Below are 23,138 nucleotides of genomic sequence, written 5' to 3' on the forward strand. Positions count from 1 at the left end.
GAAATTTTCTAGAAAAGAACGCCGAGTTCCACGTTCGATTAATCCAACGACACGTTACTGATATTTTTCGGTCGTTATCGAATTGTGTTCTTTTTTCCTTTCTTTTTTTTTTAATATCGCGGTTGTGAAAGGTAATTCCAAGGTTTCGCTCGATAGATTTTTTTTATTCTTTCTGCCATACAGGTGATTCTATGATCTCATGAAATTTCAAGAAATGCCATAGCGTTTCTGTAAGATTCCGGTATTTGTATTATGATAAATTGCTAGGTTCTGAAAATGAGATTAATTAGGATTAATTCCGCTATAGTTCTAGATCCTTCGACCGAATTCTACGAACGTTTCGACGAGCGAAAAGATTTTTGATGCTACAGAAAAAATCTTTGGCATAAAATTGATACAATTAATCTGTCGTATTGTACATTTCCATCGTGTCCATATTGCTACGATTGTCCTTATTTGATTTCATAAATTATTGAAAATATTTGAACGTATAATTGTGGAATTACAGCGTGACGATTGAATTTATCGTAGTTTTGCGTCGCTCGTGTATGAAAATGGAAAATCTCGTTTTAAAACAATAGGGGAACGATGCGATTTTAATCGATTCATTCGGATTGAAAGCAATTGTTTGAACGGAATAATTCTAGAATTAAAACGCATCGATTTAAGCCACATTATGTCGCCTATTTTAATTTCATTATTTCGATTTTTCTGCCTGATAATTCATTACAAATTTTCACGACAAAGGAATGAATAATAAAATACTTCAATTCCATCTGTCGGAAACTATTTTCGGCCGGTATGAATTTCAGCTTAAGAAGCTTCATCAAGAGAGAAGCGGCAAAGTGGTGGAGTGAAAAAAAATTAAATCGCCATTAAGCGCATCTGGCGGAAAGGCATTTTTCTCATTGAACTACTTAAGGGCTGAAACGTTAATGCAAGCGTCACGAAGGGCTGGTGTTTAAGTGGCGGGCCGCTACGGCGACGTAGACGAGGGCCGATGCGCAAATGATACACGTTGCACGAAACGACGCCACGTTTTGCCAAGGGTGGCTGAGTAGGTAAGTAACGAAGCGTGAGTAACTAACCGTCGTAAAAGCACGAAACAACGTACGAGCGTCATGCTCGTAAAATGTCGGAACGTGTTCTGCTCTTTTTGGCCACGTGGTAACGCGTTTCGAAACCAACTTGACGAGCAAGATGACGGACTATGCTCGCAAACCACCTCGAACTATTCGAAGAACGACGAGTTTCTCATTGTCTGTGCTTCCTTACGTTCGCTTTGCACGGTAACAAATTTACCCTACGTAATTACACAGGCCTACAAAAGCATCTGAATACTCGAAGACACCTGACACGAATATATTTCACACGAAACATTTTCAAACTTTATTGCCATCGTCGTGAGAATCCATCGTCACGATTATATCGATCAAGCTTGAAACCAATCTGAGAATAAATATAGAAGTTACGCGATATTTATTTGCAAGCATGCGCTACACGGAGAACACTTTAGTGTTTGACCACTGAGTCATTATCTATTCTCGTATAATATATAGTAGCGCTATCAAAAGTATATATGGGCTCTGAAGCATTTGGGATTCTTCGGCTTTGAATCACGTTATTAGTACACTGTGCTTTGTTCCGATGTTTCAATTCACTTCCTCGGGCCAGAACTCAAAACGTCTAATTCAGGTCGGAACACAGCGCAACGTACCAATAAAACGATCGAAATCCAAAGAATCAGAAATCTGTCATTCATAGTGAAAGTTTCGAATCTAAGATATACAGCATTTATTAAAAGTAAAATTTCGTTGAAATAGGAAGTCAGTCTTAAATATACAGCTACGTTGGAATTACAATTTTGGCTGTAATTTTTATCAGCCATTGTGTACGAGGGATGATAATCTCTGCTTAGAAAAAAAGAAAATTGACATGGCGGAAAATAGTTTTACAAATGCGTAATGGATCTTTCGTAATAACTCTATTTACGTATCGCGTTATCGTTGCCAGTAGATCCCACGGATCGAGATAGCAAGTTGGTCGGAAAAGGAAGCGTATTACGATGCTTTCGATTGTTAACAAGTCCGTGAACAACAAGGTTAACATGAAGCCAGCTCCGTGGTCGTTTTTCTCTCGACTGCAGGACTGGCCTTCCGTTACCTATTTTCCAGCCAGTCTCGATCTATTCAATCTCGATGCAAAGGCGATCTCACGTGCAGTAATAGCTTGTCAGCCGCACCGAGGTCGTTTCTGATAAACGGCAGCTTCTCTCGGCAATCCTTTCTTAAGGTTCCATAGCACGAATGCTACCTCTCCGTTAGACCCTTTCGTCTCGCTCTTCACCCTCCTGGTTACCGCATAATACGTTTACCGCTACGTGAAATTGTTTGCTGAAACGTCGTCGTCTCCTTCTATTTTTACGTTATCGTAAACGTACGTATCGGGACACGTCATAACAAATTGAAAAATAGATATACACGTGTCCCTTTTATTTTCTCTGTGTTGCCTTTAGGCACATTGTTCGGCTGACACGATAAATTAAATTACATTTTATTTTACACGGGCAGTCGTATTTTCTTAGGGATAGAGTTTGTAACTTGCAACAGGTTACAGAAGATTTAAATTTTAATATTTGTTGTTCCGAAACATTGTTGGGCTGACACGGTAAATTAAATTACATTTTATTTTACACGCGCAGCCGTATTTTCTTAGGGATATATTTTGTAACTTGCAACAGGTTAAAGAAGAGTTAAATTTTAATATTTGTTGTTCCGAAACATTGTTAGGCTGCCACGACAAATTAAATTACCTTTTATTTTGCACCTGCAGCTGCACTTTTTTAAGGATAGATTTTGTTCTTGCAACAGGTTAAAAAAGATACAAATTTCGATATTTGTTTAAGGTTTGGCACACGGACGAGCACAATAAAAAAATTACAATTATTATAAAATGTGTTTGTAGATTGAATAAATCATCCTTTAATCTGTCGATGTATCGTGGATATCGTTGCATGTCAGAAACAGGGATTTATAGATTTAGTGTAACATAGATTTTACGTTAAGCTCAAGTTATAATACTTGTTTGTTTAGAAATTTATCGTATAAGGAGAGCTAAGAGCAAGGTACGATATATTATATAACAATGATACGTGGGTAATGAAATGGAGTGATTTTTGCAAGTAAAATTTAATTCACTTGATTCGAACGAGCGTATGATAATGTAATAAAAGGACGATGGAGCTTTCAATTGCATCGCAAAATCAGATATTACACAAGTAGAGTGATGATACAGGATTCACTGAGTAACCGTGATTCGTGAACGCAATGGTAAAATGGTACACTAACTATCGCAAATTATAAGCACAAAGAAGAATTTTAATATATCATAAAAACACAGAAAGAACATTTTTTTTATTCAAATCACAAAAGAACTATACCTGAGGTGTGCAACTAAAGAATATATCTGATGAAAGTCAGTCCACGCTATCAAATAATTTCGTCAAGCTTTTTCAAAGACTGGAAAAAAAAAAAAGAAAAAAAAATAGAAAGAATAGTAGGGAAGACGAAAAGCTGGCAGTTCGCTGATAAATTCGGCGGGCCGAAACTCGGATGGAAACCGAAGGGAAAAGACAGAGTGTACCCGCGAAAGCAATATTCCCGATAGCGGGCAAGACAGACGTTTTCTCATTTCCGCGTAAAGACCCTCCGGCCGGAACTTCGTGACCGTTCCTCGTTTGTCTTTTCAAGGCCGCCACGAGGGCCCCGTCCCTAATACCAATTATACATTTTTACTTGGAAAGGAAATTTCGTGTGACACGCAGCCAATTTGCCGCGGATCTCTTAGGGAAAGGACCAGATAGCGGCGTCGATTATTTATTTCATTGCGAAGGATTCAACGATGTTAAAAGGATAAGGGAAGAATAGCTCTTTCTTAGGTCGAGGACCGTATCGGTCCTCGTTTTCGTGACTCTGAACCGTTTGTCTTGGCCAGAGGGTGGTTGCTCGCTGCAATTTGATATTGATTACAATTACCATCGAGTACGATGAACGACAGCTGTTGGGAATTGTCCTCGGAAACGTTCGCACGATGTAAGAGCTGATTTCGCGGAGTAATTGGATAACTCGGATAATTTGAGAAGTGCCACTTTGCAGGTGCGTCTTTCTTCTTTAATTATCCCTATGGCTAACGTAAATTGGAAGGACGCGTGCGAGTTATCGGGGTCGGTTCAATCTTTTTCGCGTCCTTCGAAACAAATTGGCTTATGCTTTTGCGTAGATGAACGAAATTATCGTTTTCCTTCGTTTGTCGGAGGATACAGTTTTGCTGATGGCGTACGGAATGGATATAACGACCGCAAAAGGTATCGGCACGCAACCTTGTTTTCCAATGAAGCGTTTCTCCGCTTATTTTTAGAGAATTCAATTTTTGTAGTCACCAGACAGTACTGCTAGATGATGCGGATTTTGATACGGGTATTTGGGCCTAATTAATGTTGCAATAAATACATTCGGGTGTGCCAATACTTTTTATAGCTTATTTTTAAAGATTACAAGTTGAATATGAATATTACCGCGTTCAAGAAGATATACACATTGCCATTTGTGAATAAATCGCAAATTTTTACGCGAATTTCTATCTTCGCGAATATAATTAAGAGAATAGAATCCAGGCAGAGATTAAAGACTATTATACTTATTTTATATGTTTTTGCATATCGTTCTATGCGTTTTTGTGTTTTAAAATTTCTCATAATTGGATAAAAATCCGCGGACAGCTTATAATTATTCCAAGAATGCACCTTTTACACTTTGCTTCGCCTCTAGCATAAAATCTAAGGGTTCTTTGCTACTACAACACAAACGATTTTTTTACCGTCTTTCTTAATTAAAATGTTCTCTTTAGCGTTTTTTTCATTTTTCAAGATGCACGTTAAATTATTTAAAGTTCCGCGTGTCTCTTACACTTTAAACGAAGTTACAGTGTACAGGCTGTTATAAAATGATAAACGCGTATTTTTAATTGAACGAAGAGAAACAAAAAGTGTATAACAAAACGACGATAAATCGTTAATTTTCTCGAATAAAACGGCAGCTAGGGTATTTCAATTAAGAAGGTCAGTTCATCGGGTAAATGAACATTGTTTCGATCGTATCGTTAATTTGAAATTGTATCTGTTTTAAATTACAATTGTTCCAGCTACATCGACGTTCCAAGTCGCTCAAATAATTATATGTGGTAATGTAATATGTTAAAACGATGAACATCAATGAATGGGATATTTTTATTTGCTCGAAAACGTTACACGCGAATGACGAACTTCCACCTTATTAAAGCAATTTTCGAAAACAAGTTTCTTCCTCGAGGCGAAAATAAACGCGAACAAACGCGTGCGCGTATCTCCCCGGCGTTTTTCGATATTACGTCAAACTGATTGGCATTTTAAGAATTTAACGAGACCGGCACGCGAATCGATGCCGGGCTACGTGAAATCTCGACTATTTATCGGCTTCGGTGACGTTAAATCATTCATACTCGTGACAGAAAAGTCTACAGTTATCACGGTTTACGCAAAAACAGGCGCGTCGATAGCTGCGTGCGCTGACATTTCAAGAATATATAAATAGCCGTTGATCGAAAGTTCCGCTTTTAAAAAAAGCTAAACCATCCCTGTACAGGCGTCCTTGCTCGATTCGAGCGATCTAAGCTCCTGATGGTTTCTCGCTCGAGTTGCTTACATTATACAGTAGCTCGTAGAGGTACTCGAACACTTGTAGTAAAATTTTATGAATACATTATGCGTGTGGCAGAAAACCTTTTAAAATTTTCTTGCCAATATAACGAGACGCGAGCATCATTATTATATCGGTAAAAATTTGAAACCGCTTTAAAAATGTACGTACATAGAAGTTATATGATATTTAATAAGATTATATGCTTGATAGAGTTTACCAAAATATTCCAACGATCAATTATTCGTTATATTAATAGGACAAAATATTGAACACGGTGTACCGTCTGTAATGCTAATTATACGTTTAAGATGTCTGCTAGCGCGATGTAATAATTTTCTGCTATGTTTGCTCGCAGTAAATATCTTGTAACTCTTTTTTAAGCATATTCAGATTCGCTTGAAATTTTATCGAAACAAACTTGACAAGCCCGTCAAGATGAAATTTCACGATAAAAATTATAAAATTTCAAAATGTTTCCTACAATACATCCAATAACATACGCTATATATAATACATTTTAATATGTCGAAACGTAGTACGTTTTATGTCATACGTTGTGTATATATGTCTTCACGTTCGTTTGAAATTTGACCAATTTTAACATCTTATTAGGCCAGTATAATAGTACGTTTTATGTTTGAAGCCCCTACCGATACGATCATATAATACCTGGCAGCTGTCGCAGTGTTAATGAAATTTCGAAGTATTTTGTATAAAATACGCATACATATACCTATAAATGTTTTCCACGACAAGAAAGCACTTTGGTGAACCAGTGTAGCAGACATTATGCTGAATGGCGTCAGGCCATATTTCTTTGTGCTTTCCTTTTTTCGTAACGCTTTTTCTTCGTCGGTAAACCATGTCGGGCGTTAAAATTTTAAAAAACAAAGGGTAGATAAAAGAAGAAAAAGTGGAGGGAAAAGAATTAACGAACACCGTTGCCGTGGAAATGTTTTATAATTTAACAATGTTAATAAAAGATGCACGTCCCGGTCGTGATACACGACTATAAAAATGCATCGGCCACAATGTACTTTTATCAGGATAAAACTCGTATCGTATTTAATAATGTAAGAGCGCCTGCGGGCCGGTTAATGTTGATAAAGCCGCAGACGTTTGCGAAATAGTTGGCTAGACGGCGTTTCAAAATTTGCCATCGTATCGGCGTCGACTACGAATTTTAATAGCGTCCCTTGTGCTTTTGTCACATAAATACCGCGTTTCTAGTACGATTTTGAAATTACGACGAACGAGAAGGATAATGATACGGCGAAACATTAACGAGAAAGGAGGAATCAAACATTTTCTCTTTTGTTGTTCCACTTTCTTATTTCGCTTCTTGCTGTAATATCGAGTAATTATGATTAACATTCGATGTTTCAAGCTTTCATTTTCTCTTCCAAGGTGTTAATTGAAATAAAGTTCGAAATTTGTAATTGAAATAAATGACGTTTCTAGCGGCATAATTACCAAGAAATAATCTAACAATTTAGTAACTTTTGGATGAATCGAAAGTAACGAACGACTATAAATATCGTAAGATATGAAATGTGGATGTTGTGAAAGGTAGGTTTATTCAATTGATACTACTAGAATATATCGATATCAGGTGTCTGTGGTTCCATGACAAACCGACGCAGTGATGTCAAAGGGTGTAAACGTAACAGAGGGTTGTAAATCGATTAGAACGACAGATAGACGATGGTTACATAATCCGTTGGGAAGGGATACCAGCAAGATCGTGTCTCTCTGGTATTGTGCCTCTCTGTCATCTTTTCTACTTTGCTCTTTCATTCCGAATTATTTTACTGTAAGAAGAGTTTCTTTCTAGGAAAACGCGAGAATAAAGTAGCAATAGTTATTTGATTTAACTAATCAGTGTATTTAAATGCTGTGATAAAAACAATAGCGTACAAATACCTTTGGTAGCCACTGTATATTCAAATACAAAGGCATCGAATAAAATGAAATCTCAAAATCCATCACTTTTCCAGCAACCAGGCAGATAATCTGATAATCGAAAAGTTCGTTCAATCACTATAACTTGGCCGATAGTTATAGGTTGTAATAGGTGGAAAGAACTCGATAAAAGCGCAGAATCGATATAACGAAATATACGAAGTACATAGAAACGTAGCATGGAAAGCAGAAAACGTCACGGATCAGTAATCGAGATACGTGACAAAAAGCAGCCAAGGAATGAGCTTACCGACGATTAATTCTCGTGGGCGTTTCATCGCGATTATTATCTGCAATTAATATCGCGAAAGTATTAAAAAAGAAAAAAAAAAGAAAAGAGAATTCCGCTGGCTCACGGCGATTGCCACGGTGTAAAAGCGTGATCGATACGTCGTCGTATTTTATAAATTACCGTGCATCCCCCTTTAAGCGTTTAGATCGCCGCCAGGGCGAATATATTCAAGCGGCCACGCTAAACGAAATGGAATGCCGATACTCACGCGACCTCCTATCTTTTCGAGAGCTTATTTCTTTCGTAGTCACGACCGCGTGAAAGTTCATCGCGTTTTCCACTTCGCTCTCGATGAAATTTACATAAAATTCCCGCGAGCACGCGACACACGACGTTTTGTTATCGTTTAATTTTGCTCGCTCGAATTCCGTTAATTTTTGATATCTTCATCGCGAGGCACAGGACGAAAGTCGGTGTACGATTACTTACGTGGCTCTTCGTTGTCATACGTTTCGTTCGCGTTTCTTCCTCGTTCAAATTATTTCTCGAAAGACAAAGCCTCCTCTCGGTCTCATTTGCCACTTCATTTTTTCGATGCACCATTAAGAGACTCGTTTTAAAGGTATGAATATGTGCACATGTATTTCTCTCATCTCTCGGAAAGTTTTTCCTTTTTTCGTTTTCTTCCAGCCAGTTCGGTTCGTGCGTCTTCCTTCGAGAGACGGATCTCGTTCTCTTTTTAACGTGTAATCTTCATTCCTCTCGACTCTCTGCTTTTATTTATTCCTTCCCTTGGTTCTGTTATTTCTTAATGATTTCATTATACCGACCGTTGGTAGAGATCGTTATCTCAGAGTTTGTTCCGGTTTTAGATATTCTATGCTTCGTTCGAATACGACGTATGTTTGTCATATTCAAAGCATACGAAATAAAAAGGTAGCAAACAACGCGATCGCTAACGAGCTGTCGCAATTTCTTTTTAAATAATCGATAATTTCTTATACATAAATGTATACAAATAATATAAATATAATAATAATAAATAAATTAAAAAAATATATAAATTCCTCAATCAGATGAAAAATGAGAAATTCGCCAAAAACAAAGTTCCCTTTGAACGTACGATCCTGTTAATACGATCATCAAATAAAATTTAGATTTTCAACGCGCTATCGTAATTCGTTTAACGAGATAAACACACAGAAAGTACTTTTTCTGATTACTCGGACGGGAGTAAGAAGATCATTTCAGCCATTGTTGGAGCCGTATTATGAGTCACGAGGAGTAGGAATCGTTCAAATGGACAAACTTACTTCTTTCTTTTTTTCCTTCCTTCCTTCCTTCCTTCCTTCCTTCCAGAAGCGTTTTAAGGTCTCGCGCGATGAATGCCGATGATCCTACGCAGCGTTCAAATATTTGGATCCCATGGCACGTACGATCGAAAAGGAGGCGCATTCTGCTCGAGAGAGCGAGTCAAGGAGGGAAGTCTAAAGCAGCAGAAAATTCCGGAATCGTCCCGGGAAGAAGTAAATCGAAGTGCGTAGACCAAAATGTACCTGACGACTCGAGACGGTAATCATACGTGACGTGAGCTTCGTATAAATCGATTAAAGACGTCCCACTATTTTTATCGCTGTAATAAATAATTTTCGATATTGGCTTCCCGAGGCAAGCCATCGTGTTTGGATTTCGAACTTGCTCTTTGCGTTTGCATTTTGGCACGACGTTTCGCGGACACTGCAATCTACTTCTTCGGGGCAAAATCTGAAAATGTTCAAGCTGCGAGTGCAAAATTCAAACACGATCGCTTATCGCGAAAATCCATTATCAAAATATATCACCATCGTGGAAGCTTAAAACGATTTCAATTCTAAATTGCGAAGATAATAATTATTCTAGGAAATTGGAATTGGTCTCATTGCAAAGAGTACACTTTCGCCTGAAAGAAAGCCATGAAACAGTCGGAATTGATTTCTCTGCACTTTGAACCTCTTTTTACCAGGACACATATGAATTTGCCATTAGCTCCGTGTGTATATATATATATGTAGTTACTATGTCGAACATTAAAGTCAAATTCTCAGAATCACTGGGTCAAACTGTACATTTCACTCGACGATAAGTTGCTGAAATTGCTCGAATAAACATCGAATCCGAATATCAGATTTATTACCGGACGAAATATACGTTTTAATCCACGGATCCAGAGAATTTGACTTTAATATTCGACGTAATAACCACGTCCACGAAACTAAAGGCAAATTCATAGGAACATGTGATTAATATCTTGAGTTTCAAAGCATTGAAACCCTACACCACCGTATGAACTAGAGTAAGTCGAACTATCTCGTATTATACAAGGTTTTAGTTAATTAAAGTCGAATTTAACCTTGAACTACACACAATAGAATGCGTAATTTGATCATTTTTATATATTAAGACGATACCTATAAGGAAATTGAAGGAAAGCTTCGTAAGATTAAAATTTTATTAAAAATATTATTTTTGACATCGATAAAAGCGTAAAATTCCTGTCAACTCGGTATTAATAAGATAAAACAAAAAGAAAAAAAAGGAAAAAGAGGAAGATATTTATATCAAATACAAAATACAAAATATATCAAATTAGTCGGGATATCTATAGGTACGTGAGCTTTTTCCCATCGATGAACGAATAAATTAACTTCCAAACGGGATGACATCGGTCTCGTGATATTAAAAAAAAATATTACGTTGCAAACGGAACGGAAATATTCGCTAGGTTAATCTCGCGTTTGCGATATTTCCCAGAATCGGGAACGTTCTCGGGATATTCTGAAATTTTCATCGATCATGCCGGGGCGAGAACGGAGAAAACGACACGAAATGAATTACAATACTCGGCAGAGTGTTAAAACTCATCAACGTTACTATCCATTATCCCCTTCATTAACAGGATTTTCTTTTTTCTTCGCGGCGCGAGTCTACAACGTCGCCAACCTTCGCGCAACAAATAGGTACGCCGCCGGCAGAATATTCGCTGCCTGAATTAAATGAAATTAAACGAAGCTACTTTAACCGCTGTTCCGCGAACCATAGAATCGAATATTTCTTGCACCGTCGTTGTATCTTCGCCTGTGATCGCGAAAGCAAAGACGACGTTACGTTTCTATGGATTTGTTGAAATGTCGATATATCAACGATTTAGTCGAGAATGGCGATAAATGGCGATATTAAAAATGAACGAAACGACTTTTCTGTTACGTGGAAAGTTGGAGTTGCGTGAAGTATTTCAAAGGTTTTTTCCCTAATATAGCGGCAGGTATCACGATAAACCGAGGGATGGGATATGAAGTTGCGTCCGCGGAAATTAACACGCAAGTCAAACATGAAAGTGTATGCACGCTGTTTACATTCAATTATAAAGTATCAAAGTAGCACAGCGGAGCAAGTTATTTAAGAAAAGCAACTTTATAAGAGCAACTGCTCTACATGCGACTGAATTTATCAGTCGAAGCATACACGTCATTACGTCGGTTAAATTATCTCGTTAAAAAGTAAATTTCTATTTTACCATTATACAAAGAACGATCATTTCCTTGTCCTAAAAATGAAACGACGGTTTATATCATAGCTGAGTTAATTACATTAAATGGAACAATAACGTTAAACGTAAAACTCATTGAGTATAGTAATTTACATAAAGAATCTTAATCACGCGATACGCAGAGAGGAAACGTTTTACAAAATCGTTGAAATTATAGAAAATAATGGTACGCTCCTCGGCGAATGGACGTGGCAAACTAATTTTTTAATTAACTGAAACTAGCATTTAAAAGCAGGATAAATTTCCGCTATTATATTTTATACTCAGCGTCGAATCTCCGTATTTATGTAAATTTAATTCTGTCACGAATTGTCCCCGTTAAAGCTTATTTTCATTATTACCTTCGTGCAGGAAGGATTACCGCGCGAAAAACGATATTAAAGTAACAGAGGTAGAGTTCTCATGGCAAATCAGGAAAATTTTACATAGAAAAATCAGAAGTATCGTAAACAGAAAGATATCGCGAAGGGAATAGGCGAAATAGATTGAAGTTTTATAGCGAAAGCTGTCGAATTTGTTCGACGAAAGTGATAAAGAGACGAAAATGGAACTCATTGAAGGCTTTATTGCGATCGACTGTACATTATTCGAACAATCAAATGTAATCAGGACTCGGCGACCTCGGTGGGCGAGAAACTTTCCCCAACTTCGGACCAAGTTATAATCGAAGTCAACTTAATAGAGTTTGGGGAAGGAAACTGATAATTAGGACATCGGTTCTCGATACTCTGCCACCCCTTAATCGAATGGCACTCAGTTAAGTAAATATTCGAACGATGCGTCAATTTTGCGGGTCATATTGCTCTTCTGCCTCAATTTCGTCCATTACTTTTCAAATCGTTCGAATAATAAAAAAAAAGAAAAGAACAATGTAACAAATTAAATTTTCTTTGCGAAGTAAACACACAGTAATTTCTATCGCGTTAATTCAATTCAAGATACGATACAACGACGACGATTCTGTACAAGCGGAAGCAGCGAACGAAAGTGGCAATGAAAAGGTGACTTCTAATGCCAAAGCATTCGTTAACATTCGAAAAGCAGCTTCGATGTTTCGAAGTACAAAGCGACCGTAAACCTATGCAGTTACTTGCGTCGATAAAGTTATGTGACTTGGCAGCCAGAAAGATACAAAGTCCGTAGATATTCGAAGAATCTGTCGACTAATTGTAATCCGTATACTCGAACGAATAAGATTTCATATCGTAAGACCGATCAGTTCCATTATCCTTGTCTTCCTATTAGTTCGAATAAGCGAGGCTCTGGTGTATTCAAATTTATCAGCTTGTAGGCAGAATGTGTTTTCTGTAAAAATGAAGGAAAGGTTTGATGACGGAAAAGTGTGGTTTAAAAAGTGGTTGTGCCTGTAATTTAGCGCGTAAACCGGTCGCTGCGGTAGACGCGGAAGGTGTTAATGGGAAGCGATCCGACGGCTGCGTCATAGCCGAGGATATATATGCGGGAGTATATTGAAATTGTCACGTGACAGAGTATACACAACAGGCGGCAGAATACGCCACAGGGAGACACGTGAAACGCGGCAGAGCGTGAGTGTGCGCCAGGAATGGCACAATGGCAACGGCACTCGACTGACAATGAGCACGAGTGGAGATGTGCTCTCCCATTGGACCGTCTTGACGTACTACACACCACCGACACTACGAACATTGGGTTAATGCGCCATTGTCCTCCGTGCGTACCTGCCGAGGATTACACGCGCTCGCGAGCGAACGAGCGAGCCTTACCGCTCCCGTAAGGTGATTACATAATGCATATACATGCGGATACCTGCGTTCCACCGGATTCTGCCCTACCCTTTCAGCAGACACACGTGACCCTGGCCTCCAATCGTTGTCGCTTTTGTCTACCGTTCGTGGATTTAGTCAACGAAATTGCCGAGAATTCTCTATTGTTGAATTAACCAACGGATTTACAAGAGAAACGGTTTTTGTGGAATTTGTTGATTTGATTTTTTTTTTAAGCGACAATTTCAATATCCTAGCCAGGGTGGAAATTAACGATGAAACGATACGCGGGCGAATGAAACGAATTAAGCGATCGTTTTATATACGATACGAAGATACGAATGAATTGATGAAACGAATTAATCGAGGAACTCGTAACAGAAGCGACTCTCGTCAAATTGTTCAATTTTAATATCGACGTTTCTAATATTCTAATGGTATTAAATTAACGATAGAGTGAGTTATCTCTTGATTCAGTATCGAAGAGAAATTTAACGGATCTACAAATAGAATTCTTGCGATGGTTTTATAAATTTATGATTTATTTAGACGACAGTTGTACGATATCATTGTAGACGCGTTTAAGGTAATCGTGCGATTTATTTATTCGTGTATCGAGCAAATGTTTTTTTATAAAAAGCTGAAATGTAGCGGACAGATATCAAAGATGCCATTGATCAGAGAAAGCGAATAAGAATCTTTCTTGCTACGATACCTTCGATCAGTGCAGGGAGCGAAGATGTGAAAGATATTTAAACATATTTAACGTGACACAATCACGACCGAATCAATACTCGATCTCCTCGTAGTCGAGTAATATTCTTCCTATTCTGTTCAATTTTAACGTTTGTTGTTTAATTTCATAATTACAGCAACACCAAACTAGAGTAGATTCCTATTAATCCTGTATGCCTCAACGCCTATCAGAGAACACGTATTAGAACAAAATAACTAGAATTTATGTGGTTCTTCTTACTCCGTTCAATACCTGACTTCACAGTTACAGTAAAACCAAATTACATTAGACTCCTATCAATCCCATATGCCTGAACGTGTATTAGAGAACACGTATTAGGATAAAATAGGTAGAATTTATCTGGCTCTTCTTACTCTGTTCAACACCTAATTTCACAGTTACGGTAAAACCAAACTAGATTAGACTCCTATTAATCCCGTATGCCTGAACGTGTATTAGAGAACACGATCGTGATACGGATAGGAAAACCGTTCCGTATTATTTTCAATTAACGGCGTATCCAGCGGCACATTCGTCTCCGTTATCGATCAGCTGTTTCCTCTTCACTGTGCTTTTCTCCGGGACGTCCGGCTGTACGGCCGTCGACGTGCCACGTTTCCGCATTGCGGTCGGGAATAAAGTCGAGCGTCGTCGCGGTTTAAGGAGAAGCTTTCGTGGCTACCTGTCAGAAGGGCAGCTTAATGAAAGAGCAGAGGGGCGTCTCTCCTTAATGGCCTCGACTTATCCTCGAGACAATCTTCTTCGCCGTCCGACTGCCCCGGCCTTTACAGTAGGAGAAGGCACGCGATTCTTTCGCGCTCGACGCGCCCACGTAATGCCATTACACACCGCGCGATCCTCGATGATCTACAGTCTCATTTCTGGTCCGTTTGCATCGACGGAAAATTGCTGCTCGCGGAATGATCGAGTCGAGCTTTTAGTCTCCACGCGCGAAATCTAAACTATTTTTCTCTCCTATCCCGAACCACTGACCTCGTTTCTTCGATTAACTTAATCCCCAAAGTGACATTAGGTGATATTACCTTCTGGAAGGTAAGGAGACGTCGGATAATGCTGTCGTATTAAGACTCACATGGGTTGGCCCCTTTTACGATTGTTATTACGGTTCGTGAGGGCTTTGCACGTGACGTACACACGATTACTTATTTTTCGCCGATATCGTGTAAAGAAACTCCTTACGTATAATACGTTGTATAAATTGGAAGTTGATGGAAAAAATATGGAAGCATTTAGTACCATGAATTAATAGCGAAAGAACATATGTTTGTCTGTAAGTATATCTGTAGGTGATTCAACGTTATACGAATCCCATTTTTGTTAAGTGTATGCTCACTTTTTCGCTCTCATCATCGTATAGAAGACATTTGATATTTACGTATTATGGGTCGGTGGTTTTATCATTAATTACTCTTGTATTTAGTTTATTAATTTATTAACATGACGAATTAAATAACGAGCGTATTAGGCGGGAACGCAAAGACGTTGAACCATCCGTCAATTTTTTCTCCAGGCAGGAAGTTGTTTTTACTCGAGCAGACAGTTCGAGTTCCGAGTTTACCCAGCGTAAGCCGAGAACAAGACTCCCTCTCTTGATTCAGGCTTGAGTAAAGACGCGTGGAACTACGGGGCCAGGTGGTTAACTAACTGCGAGCCGGAGCCATTAGCATTTATAGTGCAAAGTTGTTCGGGCGTTAAATCCACTTTACGTTTTATACGTTTTTCTCTTGGCACGCGCGATCCCAATCTGTAATTACCCTCATGGAACACTTTCGAATGACTACCGACACGGACGCGTTATAATTTGAACGTTAAATCACGTTGATTAATTTCGCGGCTAATTTCGCTACGGTCGCTGTGATCGCCAATTAACAGGATTTAAGTATTTACAGCGGCTACAAAAGGTATCGGCACGTATCGGTATTTCCCAATGGAACGTTTTTCTATCTGGCTTTGCATTTTGTTTCGATGCTATCAAATGTTTGTACTCGTATTTTCTGGCTATACATTACAGATATTATTAAGCGATACGAAATTCGATATACTTGGATTTAAGTGATTAACGAAGTATGAAAAATCCTATATGGTAAATGCAAGGACGTGTCAGTACTTTTTGCGGCCACTGTAAATTCTTTTTGCAGGTTTCCGATATTGTTGTTAATTCATCGATGGAAGAAGTTAAATCGAGATGGGATACGGTTTACAAAGCTTGTATCAATTAGTCGCTACGTTTATGTATTAACACGTTTATAAATTCAATTTTTGTAATCGAATATGATTGATCTTGTTACGAAGCTTAGTAACAAGTTGTATATTATTTAAATTATTTAAATCTACCGGTGTCTTAATATGCCGTAATAATAGTAACTTTGTACGAATGAATGGTTTCTATCGATTAGTTTCTGTTGCTTCCGCAATACGCTCGATCTATTTAAGTAGAAAAGGTGCGACCTGTTCGGACGAAGGATAACTGTGATCCTAGTAACTATACTACTTACGTGCAACTACAGAAAGAAGATTTTCAAATACATTTTCAGGTATTAGAAAACTATACAAGTTGACAATATCGTTGTTCGAAATTCGACCTGCTAACAATGTTAAATAATTTTTGAAATGTCATTTCCTCGCTTCAAATAATCCCTCCTTAATAATATATCGATTTTCCACATTTCGGAAAATTATCACAAGTATTAGATTGTCCGAAAAGTTTCTTTCGTTTTATGAGGAAATAATAGACGCACAACGCTTTTTATTTTACATTATTTTGTCGAATTACGTACGATCCATTTTGTTCTGTCGAGACAAACACTGCGACATTTCACAGACTTGGTTTCACGTTTGCATGAAGGTGCACTGTTGTAAAAAACACGTTTGCGAAAGAAAGATACTTTCCGGACAACCTCTGCGTGTTTCAATTCGACGTGGTTGTTAAACAATTTCGTCACACGTCTCTTGTAACGAACTATAGCAGAATTTACACTTGTAACTTTTGATATCGAACGTGCAATCGAACGATTAAATCAACGAACATTTCTACAATGTCTGCCCGCCTCTACCGCCACATTACGCAGAATGGCGAGCAACTAGAGAGCCGAAAAATCCTACTGGAGTTTGTCGATTCAAGTTTGTTTATTATCCGGAGCGTAATTCGACGAGGACGATCAAATAAGGGTGAAACATGGGCGGACATAATTACGGTGAAAAATTGGCGGGTTGGATACGCGTCCGGAACGCGTCGTGTGTTACCCGCGAGGGATTTTCACGAGTTCGTCAGCTGTCACATGGTCACGCCTGCTCCTCTTTATAATTCCATTAAAAGGAAACTTGGAAATTTCCCAGCGGACTCGTCACTCTCGGTAACTTTCTGTTTCGCGGCCTTTCGTACAGGGGGAAAACGCCGCGTCCAAAGGGAGAAGCATGACCTCGAAAGCTACGCTCCGCGTTCTGATGCACCCTACGCCGAAATAGAAGTCCGGACACAAAAGTCCTCGAACAAAAGATCCGCTTACAAATACCCGAAATAATCTTATCCGCCTCTTTTGTTCCCTTGTTTCGTCTGCTTCGTTTTATTCATTAGCTTCGATGCTTTTTATCGTCTTTTATGCTATTATACATTAAGAGAATAATTAATTTTCTTACTTAACACGTTCAATGCGAGAAGGTATCCGCGACGAACGTCGAAAACGATTTTGTTTTTGTTAGAATTTAATCTTAAAGTTAAGATTAATAATCTGTGGAAGACACAATGTTTGTATTAAAATAATATTCAGTGATATTTATTAAACGGAACTACAGAACCAAATGTATGTAAGCGAGTAATATAATTAACAAAATATGCAAGAATTGTAGATTGTTGGCCAGTTACTCTCAGACTAGACGTAGGTAGTGACCCATGATTCCTTAAATATTTTGAACCCCACTCTCTATACAGTAACGAGTATGACCTGTGTAAGTGTCTTTGTTCAAATGCCTGTGTAGGTGTCTGTGTAAGAGTATTTGTGTTCCTATGCGTGTAATATCGTTGTATTCCAACAGTTTTACTTGGCTTTACTTAGAAGATGTTTGGAACTTACGTTGAACTGTTGAAGAGTATTTTGAGAAAGTAACGTCGATAAAAATGGTTCGATTTTTCTGATTCTCGATACGAAAAGTCATTTGTAGCGTTTTATTGAAATTATTTTTATTTATAAGTTACGTTATTTCGTCGTCAGAGGTGAAGCATCTTTATATACCAATATACATGGATCTAGTTTCATTTCGGATTAAATGTTGTAAATATCTTTTCAGTTAAATTATATAATTTTTTAGTATATATCGTTGAACAAAGTTCGAAGGGTTTTCGAGCCTTTTCGCGTCTTATGCAGATTCAAAATGTTTAGTTAAAGCTCGAAGCGCTTAAAAATTTCGTAGTACATCGATATGTCGTTTCAGTATTCAAAGCACGTACGATACTAGGTAAGATAAAGATTTATAGAAAGGAAACGCAACAGTCGGTCTGGTGTAAGTAGCTTTTAATAGCACGTTCGCGTATTTATATGTAAATAATTGTTGGCTCGTCCATACCGACTTTCATCTCTAATGAAGTTACATTTTTATTAGTCGCGAACTCCTTAATTATTTTGCGTTCAGTCGTTATAGTTAGCGTTGCCATCTTGGCGACATTAAAACTCTATGCAAATCGACTTCGCTGTTAAATATATTTATAAACAGGAATTATTACTCGAATATTCGTACGCAATTTCTACGTTTAATAATGTATGGGAATAATATACGAACGTTAATTACACGGTAGTGTACGCGGTACAATTGTAACAAATCGGCAAGAAGTCTAACTGAAATTTGCAATTTCATGTAAATTTAATCGTTCGGCGCTTCAAGCTTTTAATTAAAACGCCACTTTTTACGTGATATTTAAACTAAATTACATACAATAGAAACGTATTAATCAAAAAGAAAGAATAAACAGAGAGGGAGAGAGATAGGAAGCCAGCACAAACAAATCAGAATTAACACGAATGTAACCGTTTCATTACTAAAACCATGTACTTACTCGGAACCATGCAATTCTGCATCATCAACACGAAACGCCCAGAGGCAACACTTCCTCCTACAAGCAAAGCATACTCAACCCCCTAGTGTTTCGCTGCCCTTTGCGGCATGTAATGTTCAACGATAAATCGAAAAACAAAAGACGCGACAAACGACACTCGTTTCAACGCGGCGACGCTTAAAGTTACCGTACACACATACACGCGATAATTTCTGTGCGCAAATATTTCTACCTGTTATTACAGTTCGCCACGCGAGACGTTACTTTGAAAAACGAATGTATCACACGTACCGCTCGTGCGCCCTTCGACGAGCGTTACGAAAAATAGCGCATTTCGTTTGTATTAAGAAAGAAAGAAACTTGTCTTGAAAAAGAATGTTTTCCTTTGACGCGGATTCGATGTACGTTTCTTTCATCGCCGGTAGATGCTCGCTTTTAAACCATCGAAATTCTTCTCAGTCGGCTGTTCTTATCGTTAATAAATAGTAGCAGTAATAATAGAAACGTTCGATTTTACCGAAATATCTTGCAGTTTCTGTCGAGGTTGACGTTGACTGATTGAAGAACAAGTGGATGAATTTGTAATGGAAAAGTATATTGAAATAATTAAAGGTATAGGTATAATGTATAACTATAAATTTATGCTGATTCAGATCCTTACTCTCTTAGTGTTACTATCCAATGAAATGATAGGGAGCATGTTCATATATTTACAGCAAAAGGATCAAAAAAGTTAAGCTTATAGCTTTGGCTAGAGGCTACAGGGAACACAAATAGAAATCTGTTTATTTTCTTTGTTCCGAGACCTTGCAACCCAAAACATAATGTATATTCAAGGGTACAATAATATGCACCTTTCCTTATTTAGAATATTTCTGTGTAATAGCAGTCACCAGGTCACGGATATAGCTAAATAAAGATGTAGAGTTTTTCTTGAAGTAGTTACTTCATCAGTTTTAAATAGCCGATTTTACTCATGCTCGTGGGATCTTCAGTCAAGTATAGTGAGATATGCTAGACCAAATTAATTAAGTGGCACTAAAGATATTATCTGTTGCAGCATCAATTCAGTTAAGTGTACCATGTATTCAGGGATGATTAACAATACCTTTACCGTGTTTATCACATGTTCGTTCGTTGTAACATTTTGACTCTATTCCTAGCAACTGTTCGTTACAACTTTCGTTTCTTGTAGCATTATTCGTTGCAATATACCCTACCGTATTTCTTTTTTCTTTTTCAGGGGAATCTATTATTTTTTGATTGCATAAGGTGCACTTAAGGTTCCTCGTCTACAGAGTCTCTTACCTTCTGACTTTTCCTACCATGAGAAATGTATTCAGCGTTCGATTCTTTTTTCTTTTACCATCCAACCATCTCAGCGTTCCACCGTCGCTATATACCGCCAGTATTATAGTCTCGATTATCACAGTAAATGAGTCATAAAGGAAAAAAACAGAACGTCGACAAAGTATAAGAACGTATTGTAGTATCTTGTACTACTATGATTAGATTATTTATAATAAATGGATTAAACAGATGTTAATTAAGTAGGAAACGGTGGTTATTTAACATGAACTAATCACAACAACGTATTATAATTAAGACAACTAGATAATTAATTAGCAGCTCTCGTCACCACGGATTCAACTCTCTGTCAACAACGCTAGCAACACTATCTCGACAACGCAATTCGCACTCTCTGGCTTCTCAACTCATACTGCTGTTAATTCGTTTATCGTCCCTTAGCAACCCCTTGCCTTTTGTCTTAGCCTCATATCTTTTGTCTTAGCCCCACCACGCACATGCTAAGCAACCGCTTGTTTATAATTCGCACGACATCCCCCAGGCCCCTCGTCCACTATACTACAGTATAGGCAAAACCTAATGGAAATACAAAATCAAATATACATATATAATAAAAGTACAACTGAACTGCTATCTCCATAGAGCAATAAGTATGTACGCAGTGAGTAGGGAATTGCCACTTACGTGCTTGTACTTTGGATTTCTCAGTGTTGTGCCAAACTTGAGCGCGCTTTTCGTTTTCAACCGCCTAAAATTGAACGGGGGGAGGGGGCGACATCAACAAGGAAGGGAGAACGAGAAAAGGGTGGATGATCAAACGACAGCGTCGTCACCTCGGTTAGAGCAAAAGCCCGACCTGTTCGACGTGCCAACCTCGAATGGACACCGGTGAGTCGGCAGAGGGTCGAAGAAAATCTGCAGAAAGTAATATTAATAGCCCGATATAAAGGGGATAATCCACGCGGCTCTTCTCCAGCTCGCGCTATTTGTAACGATCAATACGGTAGGGCTGTCCGATCGCTCGTTTTTCAAGCAATGGCACCGGGCATTTTTCGCTCACCTAATAATCCGGGGGTGGCCCGTGAAAAACTGGCCGGATACCCTCTTTGATTCATTTAAAAGGATATTCATATTGCGCGGATCGAACGACCCGCCATTTTTCATCCAACCGGCCTCCTCTTTTTTTTCTCGTTGGCATCACTGGAAAGGTATAGTTCAGGAAATGCGTCAACACGTGCGTGTACAGCCCCTTTTTCAATTTTCTTTCCTTTTCTTTGCATGGCCATATACTCTATGACGTGACCAAGAGGGTAAGAGAGGATAGGTTTTCTTCTACGAAGAATAATTCCAGTATGAGGTAGAATCCTTGGGGAGTCTCTGGGGTAAGATATATAGCAGCTCGTTATGGTGTTCGAACCGCAGAAAGATTTTATTATGTGTGTTGCATGAAACTGTTCAAAATTTTAGTACATCTCAATAATATGCATAGTACATTATATTTACATCGTAATCACGTGAAACGTATGGATTATGCAGGTTGTCTGAGTTTAATCGTACGTTATTCGAAAAAGTGTTTCGGATAGAACTTACTTTGTTTCGAGATGGGACATCTTGAGATGCTCGTAAATCTTATCTCCAAGGTGGACCTTTGAGTTTTCATGGTTTCTTTTTCTAAATGGGACTACACATCTTTTATAAATCATTCGATGCATTTTTTAATTCGCGAAAAAGCGTTAAGGTACTTGGATCGAGAAGTTATTAGTACAGAAGATATTTTAACTTTAATCTTTATGCGTTTATGATTATCTTCTCCCTGTCTTTTATATACTAAGCTTGATGAAATTAACATTGAAGTACCTTTTAGACTAAGCATTTTCAGATACAACTATAATACCTTTTCGTGGAGAATTAACAACTGCATCGAGTGGTGTACAAAAAAATATAAAAGAAGTTCTACTCAGAAGAAGGCAAAGGTCACCTTAAAATCTCGAAAACGGTCGCCATAAGACGTTCCCCTTGAAACAGGACAAGTTTTATTCGAAACCCTTGTTCGAATAATCTATAGTTTAAAAGATACTTGCATGGATCGATTAAAATAACACACCCTGTATAATCATACGTTATACTAGAGCAACATTCTCTATAAATAAATATATAATATTGTAAAAAGAAAAATCTGAATTTTAAAGTAATTTAAGGAAAAGGGATAAATGCTTTTAGATAAATAACTTGCTAAATAAAAATGCAAAGTATAGTCCAGTAAAATAACTCGTCAAACATAGAATTCTTAGTCGTCATCCTATTGCGATTATTGTAATATTATTGTTTTACATCTCAAAGTGGAGTGGCGCAATTACGATGAACGAGGCAAGTTTGAAGATCGGCGAAGAATCATCGGTTAAATAAACGAATAGCCAATCAGACTTTAATCTTTTCTTTTCCGCGATTACGCCGATTCACGTCGATTTCAGACAGCCACGAAACGCGGAGATGTCAAACCAGAGAAAAGATAGCATCTAAAGTGCGCGATATATGAACTTTGCGTGCTGGTACAATATGCCTTTCTACTTTTATATCGAAGGATGTTGCATCTCGTTTATCTGATCGACGGAAGGTTAAGTATAATTACACGCAACTAATTGCTTATCTCTCATGATCGATCGTCGAACTCTTCTCAATGCTGGAATTTATTTCTAGTTATTATAAAAGAGAGATTATGTAACGCATGTTGATACGCGAAAATTCGAAAGTTTATTCTTTCGATTC

General features: G+C 38.0%; 1 protein-coding gene across 3 annotated transcripts in view; it reads right to left on the bottom strand.

Annotated features, from left to right (window-relative positions):
- Window positions 1–23,138, bottom strand: part of LOC132907363 (protein rhomboid) — a 500,462-nt gene that overhangs the window by 248,166 nt on the left and 229,158 nt on the right. Inside the window, exon 1 of one of the 3 annotated variants that reach the window (XM_060960391.1) lies at window positions 21,206–21,276. The exons of the other annotated variants lie outside the window; for them this stretch is intronic. The gene's annotated coding sequence lies outside the window, so the exon portion shown is untranslated. Of the gene's footprint in view, window positions 1–21,205; window positions 21,277–23,138 lie in introns of those variants that run through there. 3 annotated transcript variants of the gene reach the window in all.

This window comes from Bombus pascuorum, chromosome 5, assembly GCF_905332965.1.
Source record: "Bombus pascuorum chromosome 5, iyBomPasc1.1, whole genome shotgun sequence".
NCBI lineage: Eukaryota > Metazoa > Arthropoda > Insecta > Hymenoptera > Apidae > Bombus > Bombus pascuorum.